The sequence below is a fragment of the Typopeltis vanoorti genome, chromosome 6 (genome assembly GCF_054136105.1).
Source record: "Typopeltis vanoorti isolate ZY-2024b chromosome 6, IOZ_Tvanoo_1.0, whole genome shotgun sequence".
Lineage (NCBI taxonomy): Eukaryota > Metazoa > Arthropoda > Arachnida > Uropygi > Thelyphonidae > Typopeltis > Typopeltis vanoorti.
In genome coordinates this window covers 153,313,564-153,330,643 of record NC_143554.1, presented here as the reverse complement: position 1 = coordinate 153,330,643, position 17,080 = coordinate 153,313,564, and positions in this window count along the sequence as shown.

Here is a 17,080-nt window from a genome sequence, read left to right as displayed (position 1 = left end):
GACTAACGGATGAAAACCTCGAAAATTCTATGCGATTATCCTTAAGTAATATTAACGTAAATATTGATAGTCTCGTAGTTGAAGTACAAGGCAAATCTTCACATTAAATTCTTATGTTGTTCATTATATTATAAAATGTATGTAGAGCTTTATACCAAAGCATTATATTATAAATAAATGAAATATGAAGTAGCAACAAGTTTTAATTCATTTAATAATAATTTATTTCATTTAATAATTTTTCCCGGCTCTTGAATGGGAGACCGAACGATAATTTGACCGCCGAACTTGGAAAGGTTTCCCATGCCTGCATGAGATATTAAAGGTATTATTAAAAATTTTGTGGGGGTTAAAGTACGACAGATAAATCTACATTTATCCAAATTGTTATTTAGTTAAAAGCCTATCTCTAAATTATTTTTGTTATGTAAAAATATTTTTTTACATTAAAATGAAAGTAATTTTTGTTTATATATATATATATATATATATATATATTCCGTTGTATTTATATATTAATGAAATAAACATTTTTGAAAATTTTTATTATTAAAAATTCCTCATTAATTAATTTTTGTGATTACAATGTTCTACTATTGTTACATAAAATGTATCTTTATGTATGCGTATAAACTGTTTTGTACTTTTAACAAAGTAAAACTTTTGGCAAAAAGTTTTTGCGGAAACTTATTTTGTGGGCTGAAAACGTTTTGCACAAGGGCGCCACCTTCCTACGCGCGGCACTGCTTCTGCAGCTGTAAACCTCACGCCATCTGGATTTAGAAGAGTTATTCTTTCATATTCATTCTTTGTTTTACTAGCAGCATATCAATGGAATTCTTGTGGTTGTCTTTAGCAAGCAGAGTCAATTTCGTTTCATAATCACAGTTTGCTTTCCGTTCAAGATTGTGACTATTCTAGACTCGCTTATAGCGTTCATAACGGACGTCATGAACGCTATAAGCGAAAACGAAATACCGATGAAAACGGTATTCCTTCCACATCGTCCTTTTCTTACGAATCTCTTGATTAATATGATTACACATCTATTTCACTCCAACTCTATTTATTCTTCGAATCCTCGGGACACATTCTGATGTGGCATCATTTAAGTATTTTTTAAATGTTTCGCATGCACTGTCGATATTCTTCCCATCCAGCAACCGATCCCATTCCACTGAACTCAGTATACTCCTGAGTTGGTCATAATTTCCAGCTTTGTAGTTCATCATATAACCTTTTCTGAATGGAACATTGATAAACTTAGTCACTTCCCAAGTGAGTACCGCATGACCACTGTCACCAACTGGGGGTAGAATTTGTACGTCTTTAACCGAAACGCCCTCTGACACTGTAATCAAATCTAATCTTGACCTCGAGTTCCTTCTGTCACATGCTGCTTGAGGAAGTTGTCCTGAAACAGCTCAGTAAATGAATTTTCATTCTTCTCATGAGATTCTACTGCTACCCACTCAATATTTGAATAAATAAACTCTCCCATTATGATTACTCTTTTCGCGCTCATTTTTTCTATTTGATAATGCATTTCTTCATCTTAGCAACTGATCTTCGACGTCGATAACAACATAGCTCTATGTAATTGATCTTGTTAGATTTCAACTCTCACCAGATGGCTTCAAACTCACTGCCACATGAAATACTGTTAGTAATATTACTACATTCATAGATCTCAACTCTATTTGGATTTAAGTCATCCGATATCATTAGCAGCACATCCCTCTCCCTCTACTATCCTTTCTAAAAATAGTGTATCCGTTACACTCTATGCCAGTTATTATATCTGATTCTGATAACCAGGTCTCACTAATGCCTACAATCTGAGGTCGTAACATATTGACTAAGGCAATAAACTCTGCCCCTTTGTTTCTGATACTCCTAGCATTCGTGTACAGACATAATATTCTACCTGCGTGTTCTTTGGTATACTATTGTTTCCAGTCTGCCTGACACAAATTGACATCTTGCACATCTCTGTTCTTTTCTACTGCTTTACATATGCAAACATCTTTTCACACATATGATGGGTCTGAACAGGAAGAACACAAACCCATAATCGTTCTCGCTACTTGAACATATCCATGACAAAGTCCATTCCCGTCATTAAAACAGTTATATACGAGCGTGCTTACACTCACATTCACAACATTCCTCACTTTATAATTTACTTTCCCTGTCTCTCTGTTTTAGGTCTCATACCAGTTATTAATTCCAGATAATAAACGCATTTAGAAATAGACCATCCTTCTTATACAAATCCAATCTTCCCTTAAATTCAATCCACACACCCCAAAACTCACATCCATTCCTTCAACATAGCTTACGCATCTAATCGTTTGCCATCATAGCCCTTCTTTTTAATTCATTTTTATCATATTGAGGTAAAGTACTAAATATTTTCACTTTCTCACCCTTCACTCTCGCTTCTTCCAGCAAACATTTCATGTTCTCTCTCATATTGAACTTATCACCAGTTAAATCATTCGTACCCACTACAACTATGATTTCCTTTACTTTTCTTTTCTGTTTTTTATGAAAGATTATGTTAAAAAAATGAAATTATAAATTCGGTTTTTCATTGTTAGGACTAAAACTTTTTAGACCACCTCATATATTCCTATTATTCCTATTATCTATTTTATTAGTAGTTAGAGTAGTTATTAGAGAAAACAAAATATATAAGAATAGTTAGGGAGAAAGGGCAACATATTTACTGTAAGAATATCGATTCTTCCAACCGTTCACTGTTTTTCTGTTCGGATCATTTAGACATCCATCCAGGTGTGAAATATGTTTTTTCTGAACTAATTCAGAAGTTGACATGTTTCAGTTATTGAATACACGTGCATTTTAAAAATTACTGCAATTTCCTTGCATAGTAAAAACATCTTGCACGCTGCTATCGTTTGCAGAGCTGGATTAAGATCATAGCTGCAATTTTGAGTAAAGTATTAAAGAAATTTTTAATAAAATTACGTAAATGCTATCATAATGATGAAAATCAGCATAAGTAAATCTGCTGCTTGAATACTAGTCGAATGTTTCCTCCAATACTAGTATTTTATGACGCTAAGAAATTTAAAATTTTATATTTAGTCTTTCTTACAGAAAAAAATATATAGATGGATTCTAACAAAGTGAAATATGTAATAATTACTTCTTTTGTGGACTGCTCAAAAGTTAACTGTAATCAGAAATATCATGTCATTAAATACCGACTCAACCGGCCAACAACAACCTGTGCTCTGCAGAAGAGATAGTATTAATACGTTCGTCTTTACCCAAGGCGCAAAAACAGTTTGACTAACAATGCCAAGCTGAAAAATATTTGGATTGACAGTTAAATGAATAAAACTAAAATACCCACAAATATAGTACAAAGCTCTATCATTACATAACACAACCAATCTATAGAAAAAGTAGGACTTCCAATACTTTGTCTCCAATATAAATAATAGAGTAAATGATATATTATTAAGAAAATATAAAGCTTTCGACCAACACAGGAATCTTAGAAATATATCGAAATTGCTCCTCGATACCTTGGGAATAATATAGGCTTTACAAGGCAACTTCTCAGGCTATCTTCCTGTATCGTGGAGAAACATGGGACGGTTCAACCCAATACTAATAAAACCATTAATAGCATTAACACAACCTGCTTAAGACTTACTCTTGGAAGGATCATATTCGTAAATCCTTTATTTTAGAAGAGGGAAATTAGAAACCCTTGATTGAAACCCAACGCAGACGTCAACTTGATTGGCTTGGAAATCAACTGAGACACTGTTGTACCCTGATAAGTTTAGAATGTCATGATTCAACCTATCATTGTATAACAGAGTATAAACTGTACACAATGCTTACTGAGAATACTTGTTACCTGGATAATAGTCATGTGTACTTTAATATCAAGTGTATTAACAAGAAAAAGAAAGGAAGAAATTGTAAAATATCTAAAGGAAAGGTTATGTTCTAGTGTAAAAAGAAAAAACGTGTTTACTTTAAGAAAAGGAAAGAATATTTAAGAAAGTTTGCTAACGTTATATTGATAATAATACTTAACTTTTGGTCAAATTGTCTTTATTTATAAAACAACATAAGGAAAAACAATCAAGAAAATTCTATGTTTACGTATGCACTAAGAGAAGAAAGGGGGTAAAGCAAACCGTTATCTCCATACAATCCCTGCTAGCGGATAGCGAGAGTGAGTAGCGAGAGAATCGGACGCTGTGACGTCACAAGTATGTTCGCGGCGCCACGGGTGAACGGCCAAGTTTACGGGAGCAGCAGATAGGAGTGTGGTATAAAAGGGTTGGAATCCCCCCCCCCGAGGTTTTTGGTCTTCTGGTCTTAGTCCTGTGTTCCTGAGTCGTTCTCCTGAGATCCTCGTGAATATCCCGGGTTTATACCTCGTGGTCGGCCGCATATCTAGGTGCCGAGTCCATCGCTGTCATGCGGAATGAACGAAAGATTTTAATTCCAAACTTCGACCAAATAGTAGCAGACTATACAGCATGAGTGCCCGAGAAAGTTCGTCCTTTGACTGCTAAGAAATTAGAGGTTAATAAACAAGACTGGGTTGGCATATCGCCGATCGGAGGGAAAGCAAACAAAGCATATAGATAAGTAAAATTTTTTTCTCTGATTTGTGTGAAAGCAGAATCTAAGAATTGTAAAAGAATTAGTTAGCGAATAACTCCAAGAATAGAAAAAAAAGGACTGTAGGAAAGTGATTAATTTGATTTAAAGAGAGTATTAAATGTATAGGCACTGTGTGGTTATGAAATGTTAAGCTTGTCCAGGAATATTAGAATAGAAATTTGATCTTAGGAGTGAATGCTAAAGAAAAAATTGTTAATTCTAAAATTAGTAGTGTATAGAAAGGATATATTGTATGGAATATCTAAGGTTAAGTGAACGGTGCCTGTATGATCCTTTATAACCAAGAATGTACGATTATCCCATAGCACGTGTATGAATTAAGAGCTAATCGGTCACGATTGCAATTATTTGTGATACTTTGCGAAGCTCACTACCAACCTCTTGATTAATATTTCAATTAATCTCAGTATCTTAAGTGGCGCAGTAAAATACAAATATTCTTAGGCTTAACGAGGGGTTGGTTAGGAAGAATCATCTACATAGGTTTTGGCTCGACCATCGAGCTATTCCTTTGTGAGCCAGAGCTATCACGTGTCACATGTCAGAGATCCATTTGAACTATATATCCAAATGAATATGGGAAAAGGGGATATAACAACACCCTACTTCTCCATAATTTTACGTCTTATTATTTTAAGCCCCGCTTAAATGGAGAAAGATGGAGAGGAAGGCAAACTAAACAATTCTGGCAGTATATTAACCACCTTATCAGCACAGATACTCTCTCTCTCTCTCTCTCTCTCTCTCTCTCTCTCTCTCTCTCTCTCTCTCTCTCTCTCTCTCTCTCTCTCTCTTTCTTTCTTTCCATGAGAAATAACTCAACTGGTTCAAAACAGAGATGCCTGGAAAACTGCACATGATAATTAACTTTTTTCTTATTCCTATTTATTTAGTTCGTTTCCCTCTTTACAAATTGTAAATTGTAAAGAAACCATGGTGATGGACAACGGACTTTCTCCCAACAATGCGCTGTGGATTCGAAACTCGCAATAGGCATGGAGGTTTGTAATTGTTCTTAGGTGAGAGATGAATTTCTTCTTCTAAAAATGCTTGTGTTGGAGGAGAAGGTAAGGCCTAGTATTATGGCCGTAGATGGCAATTTAGTTAATGCTGATTAACGTCACTATAATAGCATTTACGTAATTTTATTATCATTTTCTTCAAAATAATTACTCAGAAGTGTACCTATGATCTTAAACTGCAATAGCTCAATGAGCTAGTTTACTGTTTTTTCACCGTTCACTGTTTTTCTGAACACTTTGATACCTGTAGCATCAAAGTAAGAGAGAATAATTATATCGTTTTACGACGAAACAGAAATTAGGAAAATTAATAAAATATAACTTTTACTGAATAAGGATAAATATATTAAGAAAATCTAATTAAATAATACATAGATCTTTCTGTCATTTACCTTTACGGTATCGGGGTTTTTATTCCTTATAACCGCAACCGTTATACTAGGATCATATGGTTGGCCCTATGCCTGCCAGTGTATCCCATGTCTGTGGAATCGTTATGTTCTCAATGCCGGTTTTGCTGCTTTCCGGAGAAAAAACCAAGATAAACTGGTGAGAGGAAACCTGCTATCCTCGCCCAAGACTATGTGTGAGAAATATCCTAAGCTCCTCAGTAGTAGGGGTGGCGGTAGTAATAAAATGCTTCCGGTGGGCGTGGCTTTTCCCTGAGGGTATATGTGTCAATGGCTTCAGCTCATAGTAGGGGTGACGGTAGTGGCAAAATGCTTCCGGAGGGTGTGGCTTCATGAGTCATGAAATATAGTGAGGGTATATGTATGAATGGCTTCAGTTCTTGTGTTTTGGTTAGCATCTGGGATTATGGGTGATTTTTTTTGTTCGCGAATGGAATTGTGGGTGATTATATATGTTCGCGAATGGAATTATGGGTGATGGTAGAGATAAGGATTTGTGTTGTGATTGGTGGGACAGTTTAAACCAAATGCTTCCGGTGTGCGTGGCTTCATGGGTGTGGAATGTTTGGTTGTTGTCAGATGAATATCAGTGACGTCATTTGTTATTTGTAAATAAATGTCGTCATTTGTAAATAAGTGACATTGTTGTTTTGAATGGAAAGGATGATATTAGTGGATAAGAAATCGTGTCGTGATTGGTGGTCACTTCTAACAAGATCACGATCAAGATAAGATAAGGAATCGTGACGCGAATGTTTGTTATGAGATGTAGATAAGTGACATCATTTGTTAGTTGTAAATAAGTGACGTTATTGTTTTGAATGGAAAGGGAAATATATTAGTGTATAAGTAATCGTGTTGTCATTGGTGGACACTTCTGACAAGATCAAGATCAAGATAAGATAAGAATCGTGACGTTATTTCTTTGTGTGGTATTTTGGTTTGGCTATGGAATTGTGGGCTATGTTTTGAGATAAGATATCTTTGAATTTTCCCAGGGTGACACACATCCGTCATTGTCGTCTGTGGGAATTCCTAGAGTATGTCGTGATGGCGGGTGTGATTAGATTTTTCTGAATAATTAATTATATACTGGTGTCACTCAAACATACGGTTTTTTTTTATTATTATTATTTTATTTTATATAGACGTTTGTACTAATTTTCCAATACATTTGGGGTATTTGTTTCCTGTTAAAGGGTGGGAATTCTTAGAGTAAGTCGTGATAGTGGCAGTTAGTGGTTAAGCAATCGTGTCGTGATTGGTGGGACACTTCTGACTAGATCAAGATAACATTAGGATTCGTGACGTGAATGTTTGTTGTTATTGAGTTTGGAATGATAATTTAATTTAACTATATTCTATGTCACACAAACATACAGTTTTTTTTTCTTCTATAGATGTTTGTACTACTTTTCCAATACATTTGGGTATTTCTTTCCTGTTAAAGTGTGGGAATTCTTAGAGAAACTCGTGATGTCTCTCGTGTTTCGAGCTTTTCTGAATAATTAATTATATACTTAAAGTACCTGTCCTTAAACACACACACACACACACACACACACACCCACACACCCACCCACACCCACACACACACACACACACACACACACACACACACACACACACACACACACACACACACACACACACACAAACACACACATACACATTAGACATAAAAAATTGCTAATGTGTCCATATTGATACTCTAATATATACCCTATGATTATTCTTATGGGAAAAAAAAAAACTATTCAGTATTAGAATTATGCTTACCAAACAACATGCGATCAGTTATGTTTAAGTTAAAAAAATACTTACAGCTTTCCAGATGACTCTTCTAAATACGAATATTCCAAAATAGTTCAATTTTATATCCACAACACAACACAAACACAAAAACCACAAAGAATGAAATTTCTGTAAACACTGTAACCTGAACTAGTTACTTCGTCTTTAGATTACAGACCGTAGATGTTGGGGTTTCGTCATTTGCAATATCCCCGAGCGAGCGGTTTTCTTCAAAGGGATGACATTAGTCATATCCGTAAATTCTAACAGTTCGGAATGTAATTCGGAAAGTAATGCCAGGACAGGAAAAAAATAAAAAAAACAAAAAGTGTTGAAAACGAAAATCCATGTATCGATCATTTTAGAAATTGTCTAATGCTACCTATTGATATTATTTGAGTTATCTGAAAACAAATCGTTCACATAATCGAAAATCCGAACTGTTAGAATTTGGTTATTTTACAGAGAGAAAGAGAGAGTGAGAAAGAGTGAAGCATCTAATTAAACCAACAAAACGTGACTTTAACACTTCCTTAAAGTTTGGCATAGAGAAAATGTTTGTACTCAACAGATAACACATATACAAAATTTTATCTTTCTCTACACAAAGTAAGAAAAAAACACACCAACAGTATATCCAAAAGCATGTGAAAACATGTCATTGAGTCATCTGCGCAAAAGGTTCATTTTGAAGGAACGGTCAGGGTAGGGGATGGTAAGTGTAAACAGTACTATAAGAAAATACCATAGAGTCGAGTGACTTTGGACTTAAGGTTCATCCACTGCAGCTGCTGTTTTGTGATTTGTGTTTGGTAATGCAAAAATAATGGGTGGGCCACAAATTCTTTGAAAGTTTCTTTGTGAAAAGTTCTAATTGTTTAGAATTTTGTAAACGAAAGTTACCCTAAAGTATATGATCCGAGCTAATAATCAGTGAAATAATAATAAATAATTATTTATTTGTGGTGCCATATGAAGTAATCTAAGAAGAAGAAGAATGATGGAAAACGTTTATGAAAAATCGACAGTGGGTGAAAAATACGAATTTTCAGTTATCATTGGGATAATTGATGTACAATTTTTCTTGAATAAGAGTTCAAATTTATTTCCTAAACAAATTTGTATTTCTGATGGAATTATTGTAAGATATGCAGTGACAAAATCACCTTGTAGTTGGAAAGAATTACCTGAAAGAGTTAAAAAAACAGAATTCTTGGTTAATAAAATATAACCATCAGCTGAAGTGGGAAATTGGTTCACTAGCTTTGGACAAACTAAGAGATTGGATGATAGAATCAACATGCAAATATCATATATTACTTACCAAAGGAAGAGAAAAATCAAAAACATTAACGAAGTTAATAGGGAGGCGTGTTCTTGATTTAAATGAAATTGGATGCCCAAAATGTGAAAACATAACGTGTACTTTTAAACTTTTGGAAACATAACGAAAGATTCTGTGCTTTTAATAATTCTCTGAAGTATACGTATTGGATTCAAAAAAATAAATACACAACCCTTAATTTTACTACAGTAATAAACGCCCAACGAGCGCCAAACAAAAAATTAACTTTCAGATGAGAGTCACATTGTCAAAACCATACGATGGCAATTCCACAACCATGGAAGAACCTTTGATGTATTTTTCAATTTATTTATTTTCTGTATTGTTAGATTCAGTAAATACAATTTGTAAATAATATTTTGTTCAATAAAATGAGTAAATTTAAATGAACAAATTGGGTGTCATATATGTGTTATACAAATTTAAGAAGGAAGATAACATATTTTTTTTACGTGTGAAATTTCATGCCACAAAATAACCAGAGAATTTTTTTTTGATTCATTGAATTAAAAGTCTGATTTGTTCGTTATCTACAAACAAGGTTAATGAATGAAAACTAACAGTGTGGAAAAATAATTCACAAATAAATTCTACTTACAGAAATAGGTAAAGAGCACAAGGAATCGAAGGTAAAATTAATAGTTATATTGGTAATTTCCCAACAGAAACCAAGAGTTCGAAACAAAACACACGATTTCTCACCTACGTACAACAAAAGGTGACCGGATAAGAGAGATACCTTAAAAGGTAAGACTTAATGGGAAATATACAGTGTTGGAAAATAACTTCTCATATACTTTATATATTTATTAATTCTGCTGAATTATTCTGTTAGAATATGACCTGTAAAAGTAAAATACAGAAAAAACCAAATCAATTGAAAAAAAAAAAAATTTCACTTATCTGAATTCCATACTCTAACAGCAATCAGAATTCAAAACCGGAAATAACACTTACCCTAAACAAAACGGCGCATAGACTTTCTCACCAAATTTGGACAACAGTGGGAAAGAATTAATACAGACAACCAATCGGATAGTACTCTAAATTAAAATTAAATGTATAAGCATTAATTTACAACACCAATGAATTCCGACGGTAACGAAGAATGAATAATTTTAGGATATGTGTTATTCAAACATCTTGATACTATGTCCTTAGTCATATGTAATTATTTGAGAAATATCCAAACTTGAGGAAATGCTACCTTTTGAACAATACCCCAATTTACGGATATGACCCAATTTACAGATATGTCCTTTGAAGAAAACTGCTCGCTCGGGGATATTGCAAATGACGAAACCCCAACATCTACGGTCTGTAATCTAAAGACGAAGTAACTAGTTCAGGTTACAGTATTTACAGAAATTTCATTATTTGTCGTTTTTGTGTTTGTGTTGTGTTGTGGATATAAAATTGAACTATATTGGAATATTCATATTTAGAAGAGTCATCTGGAAAGCTGTAAGTATTTTTTAAACTTAAACATAACTGATTGCATGTTGTTTGGTAAGCGTAATTCTAATACTGAATAGTTTTTTTTTTTTCCCATAAGAATAATCATAGGGTATATATTAGAGTATCAAAATGGACACATTAGCGATTTTTTATGTCTAATGTGTGTGTGTGTGTGTTTAAGGACAGGTACTTTAAGTATATAATTAATTATTCAGAAAAGCTCGAAACACGAGAGACATCACGAGTTTCTCTAAGAATTCTCACACTTTAACAGGAAAGAAATACCCAAATGTATTGGAAAATTAGTACAAACATCTATAGAAGAAAAAAAAAACTGTATGTTTGTGTGACATAGAATTTAGTTAAATTAAATTATCATTCCAAACTCAATAACAACAAACATTCACGTCACGAATCCTAATGTTATCTTGATCTAGTCAGAAGTGTCCCACCAATCACGACACGATTACTTAACCACTAACTGCCACTATCACGACTTACTCTAAGAATTCCCACCCTTTAACAGGAAACAAATACCCCAAATGTATTGGAAAATTAGTACAAACATCTATATAAAATAAAATAATAATAATAAAAAAAAACCGTATGTTTGAGTGACACCAGTATATAATTAATTATTCAGAAAAATCTAATCACACCCACCATCACGACATACTCTAAGAATTCCCACAGATGACAATGACGGATGTGTGTCACCCTGGGAAAATTCAAAGATATTTTATCTCAAAACATAGCCCACAATTCCATAGCCAAACCAAAATACCATACAAAGAAATAACGTCACGATTCTTATCTTGACCTTGATCTTGTCAGAAGTGTCCACCAATGACAACACGATTACTTATACACTAATATATTTCTCTTTCCATTCAAAACAATAACGTCACTTATTTACAACTAACAAATGATGTCACTTATCTACATCTCATAACAAACATTCGCGTCACGATTCCTTATCTTATCTTGATCGTGATCTTGTCAGAAGTGACCACCAATCACGACACGATTTCTTATCCACTAATATCATCCTTTCCATTCAAAACAACAATGTCACTTATTTACAAATGACGACATTTATTTACAAATAACAAATGACATCACTGATATTCATCTGACAACAACCAAACATTCGACACCCATGAAGCCATGCACACCGGAAGCATTTGGTGTAAACTGTCCCACCAATCACAACACGAATCCTTATCTCTACCATCACCCATAATTCCATTCGCGAACAAAAAAAATCACCCATAATCCCATACGTTAACCGAAACACAAGAACTGAAGCCATTCACACACATACCCTCACTGAATTTCATGACTCATGAAGCCACGCCCACCGGAAGCATTTTGTTACCACCGTCACCCCTACTACGAGCTGAAGCCATTGACACATATACCCTCAGGGAAAGCCACGCTCACCGGAAGCATTTTATCACTACCGCCACCCCAACTACTCTCCTCACGTCTGTGATGGGAATCGAACCCAGGACACTCCTTTCCGAGGCATATGGTTGTGAAGCAACCAACCACTGGGCTATCCACATGGACGAATACATCGGTGCATAATAAAATTATATTTTGTGAAATTTATCATACCCTCCATTTACTTTTTATATATCTGTATCAATGCAATATCATTTCAATTTTCTAGTGAAAAACAATTTCAGCGAAGTTTTTGAAATTTTTCTGTGAAGTTTCCTCGTGATGAATTTATCTCTCAATGAGTATTTCCCCGGAACATTTGGAATTTTCTTCCTGCAGGCATGAAGACAGGTCTGGACTGTTGTGATTCCCCTTCACCTCACCCAATAGTTATTCACTCGAGTTGAGAGCAAGATTTTGTGCAGGACTTTCATGTGTGGAGACGTCCATGTTCACAAACACGGAGTTAGCCGAAACCTAACGACACGGCATTGCTTTCCTACAAAACAAACAATGATCAGTGCGCTAGAAATGCTACGGAGTACGGAACATTGCATTGTCCGGAATATTCAGATATTTCTCGGATTTCAGCGTTTGTGGCACCACAGAGGCCCGAAACCACACCAGGAAAAACAGGACCATACCATCAGACCACCAACACCGAATGTCATAGTTAGGATCACGCTCTCTGGTCAAAAACATTCGCCGGGCATCTCCCAAAATCACACATTTCTGCTTGCCCAGTGGACAGTCTGCATAATTCGTCGCTCCATAACACAGCTTTCAGTCTTCCACATCCCACTGCACACGCCATTTTGGTTTGGGTAATGTGGGGCTTGCATATTGTAGTCCGGCCAAGAAAACTCATCTTGAGAGCCTCGGTTTCGAATAGCTTTTATAGATTCATGTTCCAATCGATGTCTTGAACTCGCATTCAACGCGTCGGTCGACGAATGGCAACACTTATATAAAATGATGTGCGAGAAAAACAGATTAAGCTGTATAATGAAAACTGTGGAGCATTCATGAATAAACAAACAAACGTAATCACAGTAATAAGATTTTTAATATGCAAATATTTCGTCCTTAGTATCACTGGACATCTTCACTCCAGTTAATTCAAACAATACTAGGAATCGCATAGAGTTTGGATGCATGTTTACAATACAATTCGTCTATGGGTGCAGTAGCGTGTTCTAGAATTAAATTAAATATATATCTAAAGTAAAAAAAAAAGATAGACTACATTAAAATGAGATAACATATAAAATTATTTTACACAATGTAGGATGACAATTTCAAAGACTTTATGGACAGTAAGAACATCATGACAGTACAAATTAGGTCTGTGACGTAGGGTTTCAGCATTTTCTTTATAAAAATGTTCATGTTTATATGAAGATCTATGTAAAAGTTTGGCTTTATTCCAGTGGATTCTAGGGTTTGGGTTATCAATTCCGGATTGTGCGAGGCCAGATTTCTGCGGTTTGATGAGACGGATATGGTCGTGATGTTCCGAAATGCGTTTATGAACAGATCTGCCTGTCTGTCCATATTAGGTCAATTTACAGGAGCATGAGACCTTGTTCACACCAGGTAGCCTCAGAGGTGAGAGTGTGTCTTTAGGAAAAGGTAGCAATTGTGGATTTGATTGATTGGTTTGTAGGTAGCAGCCAATTTATATTTCTTCAGAATTTTTGAAAGACGTTCGGAGATGTCTTTGACATAACGAATGGGAATCCTGCGGTTTGTTTTTGTGTAGGTTGATGTGTGTGAAACCCTCCTTCCTGGTCATAAAAATTCAAATTCACGTCTGTCTATTATAAGCCGAATTTTTCAGAACGCTACATTCAGAGTTGTTCTGCCTGTCATCCATTTAAGAAATATGGCATCATTAAATCATTAATAACAGATTCTTTCCTCTGAAAAATCTCTAAACCAAGAATGTAAATAATCAAAAATACAGCCATAGTAAATGGATTCCCATGCAAAATATATAGCCATACAAACCCGCATCCCAACGTCTTTCAAAAATTCTGAAGAAATATAAATTGGCTGCTACCTACAAACCATTCAACGAAATCCACAATTTGTTACTTTCTCCTACAGAGAAACTCTCACCTCTGAGGCTACCTGGTGTGTACGAGGTCGCATGCTCCTGTAAAGTGACCTAATATGGACAGACAGGTAGATCAATTAACAATTTCGGAACATCAAGACCATATCCGTTTCATCAAAATGCAGAAATCTGGCCTCGCGCTGCACGGAATTGAAAATTTAAACCGTAGGATCCACTGTAATAAAACCGAACTTCTACACAGATCTTTATATAAACATGAACGTTTAGAAGTGTAGAAAGAAAGTGTAGAAGCCTTACGCCACAGACCTATTTAATCGTAATGACGTTCTTATTATCCCTAAAGTCTGGGAAATTGTCATCCTAAATTGTGTAAAATAATCTCATTTCATCTTCTTTTTCCTTCGTTTACCTTGCGGTGTCAGGAGTTTATTAATGATCGGACCTCAAACCAATCACAGGATAAGGTGGCCAGCCCTACGCCCTGGTGTATCCTATGTCTGTAGTGTTGAGTTCTCAAGGCCGGTTTGAGAACTCAACACTAAAGAAAACAGGATAAAACTTCCCAGGATAAACTGGGACGACGAAACCGGCTAACTTAGCTATGGCCGAGGAAGATCCTTGAGCTTCTTACATCACCTACGGGAATCGAACCTAGGACACTCCTACCCCAGGCATGTAGTTGCGAAGAGTGCAGCCACTAGGCTAACCGCGCAGACGTCTAAAATAATTTTATATGTTATCTCATTTTAATGTAATTTATCTTTTTTTTGTCGAGATATATATTTAATTTAATTCTATAACACGCTACTGCACACACAGATGACTTGTAAGCATGCGCCCTAAGTTTATGCAATTCCTATTATTGTTTGAATTAACTGGACTGAAGATGTTCTACGATACTTAGGACGAAATATTTACTTATTAAAAATCTTATTACTGTGGTTACGTGTGTTTGTATAGTCTCGAAAACAGCTTAAATTCTAACTATAAGCATGGGATGCCATGCTATTTATGCTATCGATTGATGTATCTCATCCACAATTGGATTCTGCTGTTGAGGACTCATGCGAGGATCTTGTAGTTGATGGTAGATAGACTACTAGCCTGCCAGTTTTTGATTAGGGAGGAATCCCTGGTGGGCGTGGGGATGAACACTGTATGACACTCCAGGAACTTCGCCAGTAGGAAGGAAGGCACTTCATAACATCTTCCATAAGGAAGATGTTATGAAGTGCCTGGAAAATGGGGAGTATAAAGGCCCATGCCTCATAAAATAGCTCTACCCCAGTCTCTCTGAACTAAGCACTTTTGTGGCGAGGTATTTCTTGAAGGTTGTTCTTATTTCGGCGGCAGTAAAGGGACGATCCTTCCATGCTTCGGTGTGCAGAGAGAAGCCATTAATGTTCCAGGATGAGTAGTCTGTTGAGGCATTATCATATACTTCATAGTGTTTCTGGAAATTTGAAGTGTGCCAGAAGTGGTAGTGGTCTTGTTTCCTCCTTCGGTGATGTTGATAATGGTTCGTTAGCACCTATTGTAAAAGGCGACCGATGGCCTATCTTCCGAGCACACGTGTGTTCGAATGTCGAAATTTATTACTCCCTGTTGCTTTTGCTTTTCTTCATCTATTTCGATATTGATTTCCTGGATGATGTTATCATGAGGTATAACTTGGTGATCAATAGCTATGATTCAGCTTCTTTTTTTAGATGTCCCGGAGCCGGAATCTGTAGTGGTAGGACGGTTTTTGGCCCAATTCTCCCATTTTTGCTTGATGGTAAGTTAAATGAGCCCAGGCTCTCAAGGACACTCTACAGTAGTCCTCTTGTCCACGTGGAACAAACATGGTGAAGCTTGACTGAAAAAATGAATGGAAATTCTGATGATAGTTCCTAGAACCCCGAACCAATTTCCACTTTTTCAAGATGTTGGTACTTGAGAGTAATCAATTTATGGTCCGGAATATTCCTGCTGATGTTAACGTGCTTTGTACCTTGCCTTCTCGACTCTAGAAAGGAGCGACGGTGTTATGTAAAAATGGTCTAGCCGAGTACCAACTCCTTGGTCAAATCATGAGTGGACACGGTTTGGAGATTACGATGTCCGAAACATCGGTGATCTGAGCATTTCTAAGGAGATGTTCATGTCTCTGTAGCGAAATAAATGTTCCCGGTGATGTATTTCCTCCTATTTACACTGGTTTCGCTACACAGGTGAAAACCCCCAACAGGAAGTTGATGGCGCCATAGAAATACTTATTGAGATTAGGATCTCCCAAACATAGTGATCTGAACATTACTGTAGTGATTTCCAAGTCTTTATAGCCAGATGTTTCTGAAGTATGATTTAATTTTTAAGACTAGTTCTTGCATAGTGCAAGTCATCCATCAAGATGACGTGATGGCAACATGGAAATAGTTCTTGACACTCAGGAAGAACTAGTCTTGCAGGTGCGTTAGCTGGGCGTAGATGTTGGAAACTTGGTGGAACATCCGGTGTATGGCGAGAATTCGTTATTCCTCTTCCCTCTGGATGTTGTGCAATGCTCCTTGGAGGAGAAGGTTAGCTTTCTTAATAAACCTACTCTGGCGCTGAATCGTGTTCTGACGAAGCTCCAGTAGGTATTTTGGTGCTATGGATCCTGCTCTCTCTGTAGTAATACTAGTGGTTTTCTTGCAGGAACAATAGCGTGATAATATATGCTTAGAAACAATACCCACTCAGCCTCCCTGAATGGTGTTCCGAGGCTTCTGGTCTGAAGCGAGACGATGGAAAAGATTGATGGCATCATTGGTTGATTATACCTGGTGTATGACCATAATTCTAAGTTCTTTGGCCAATC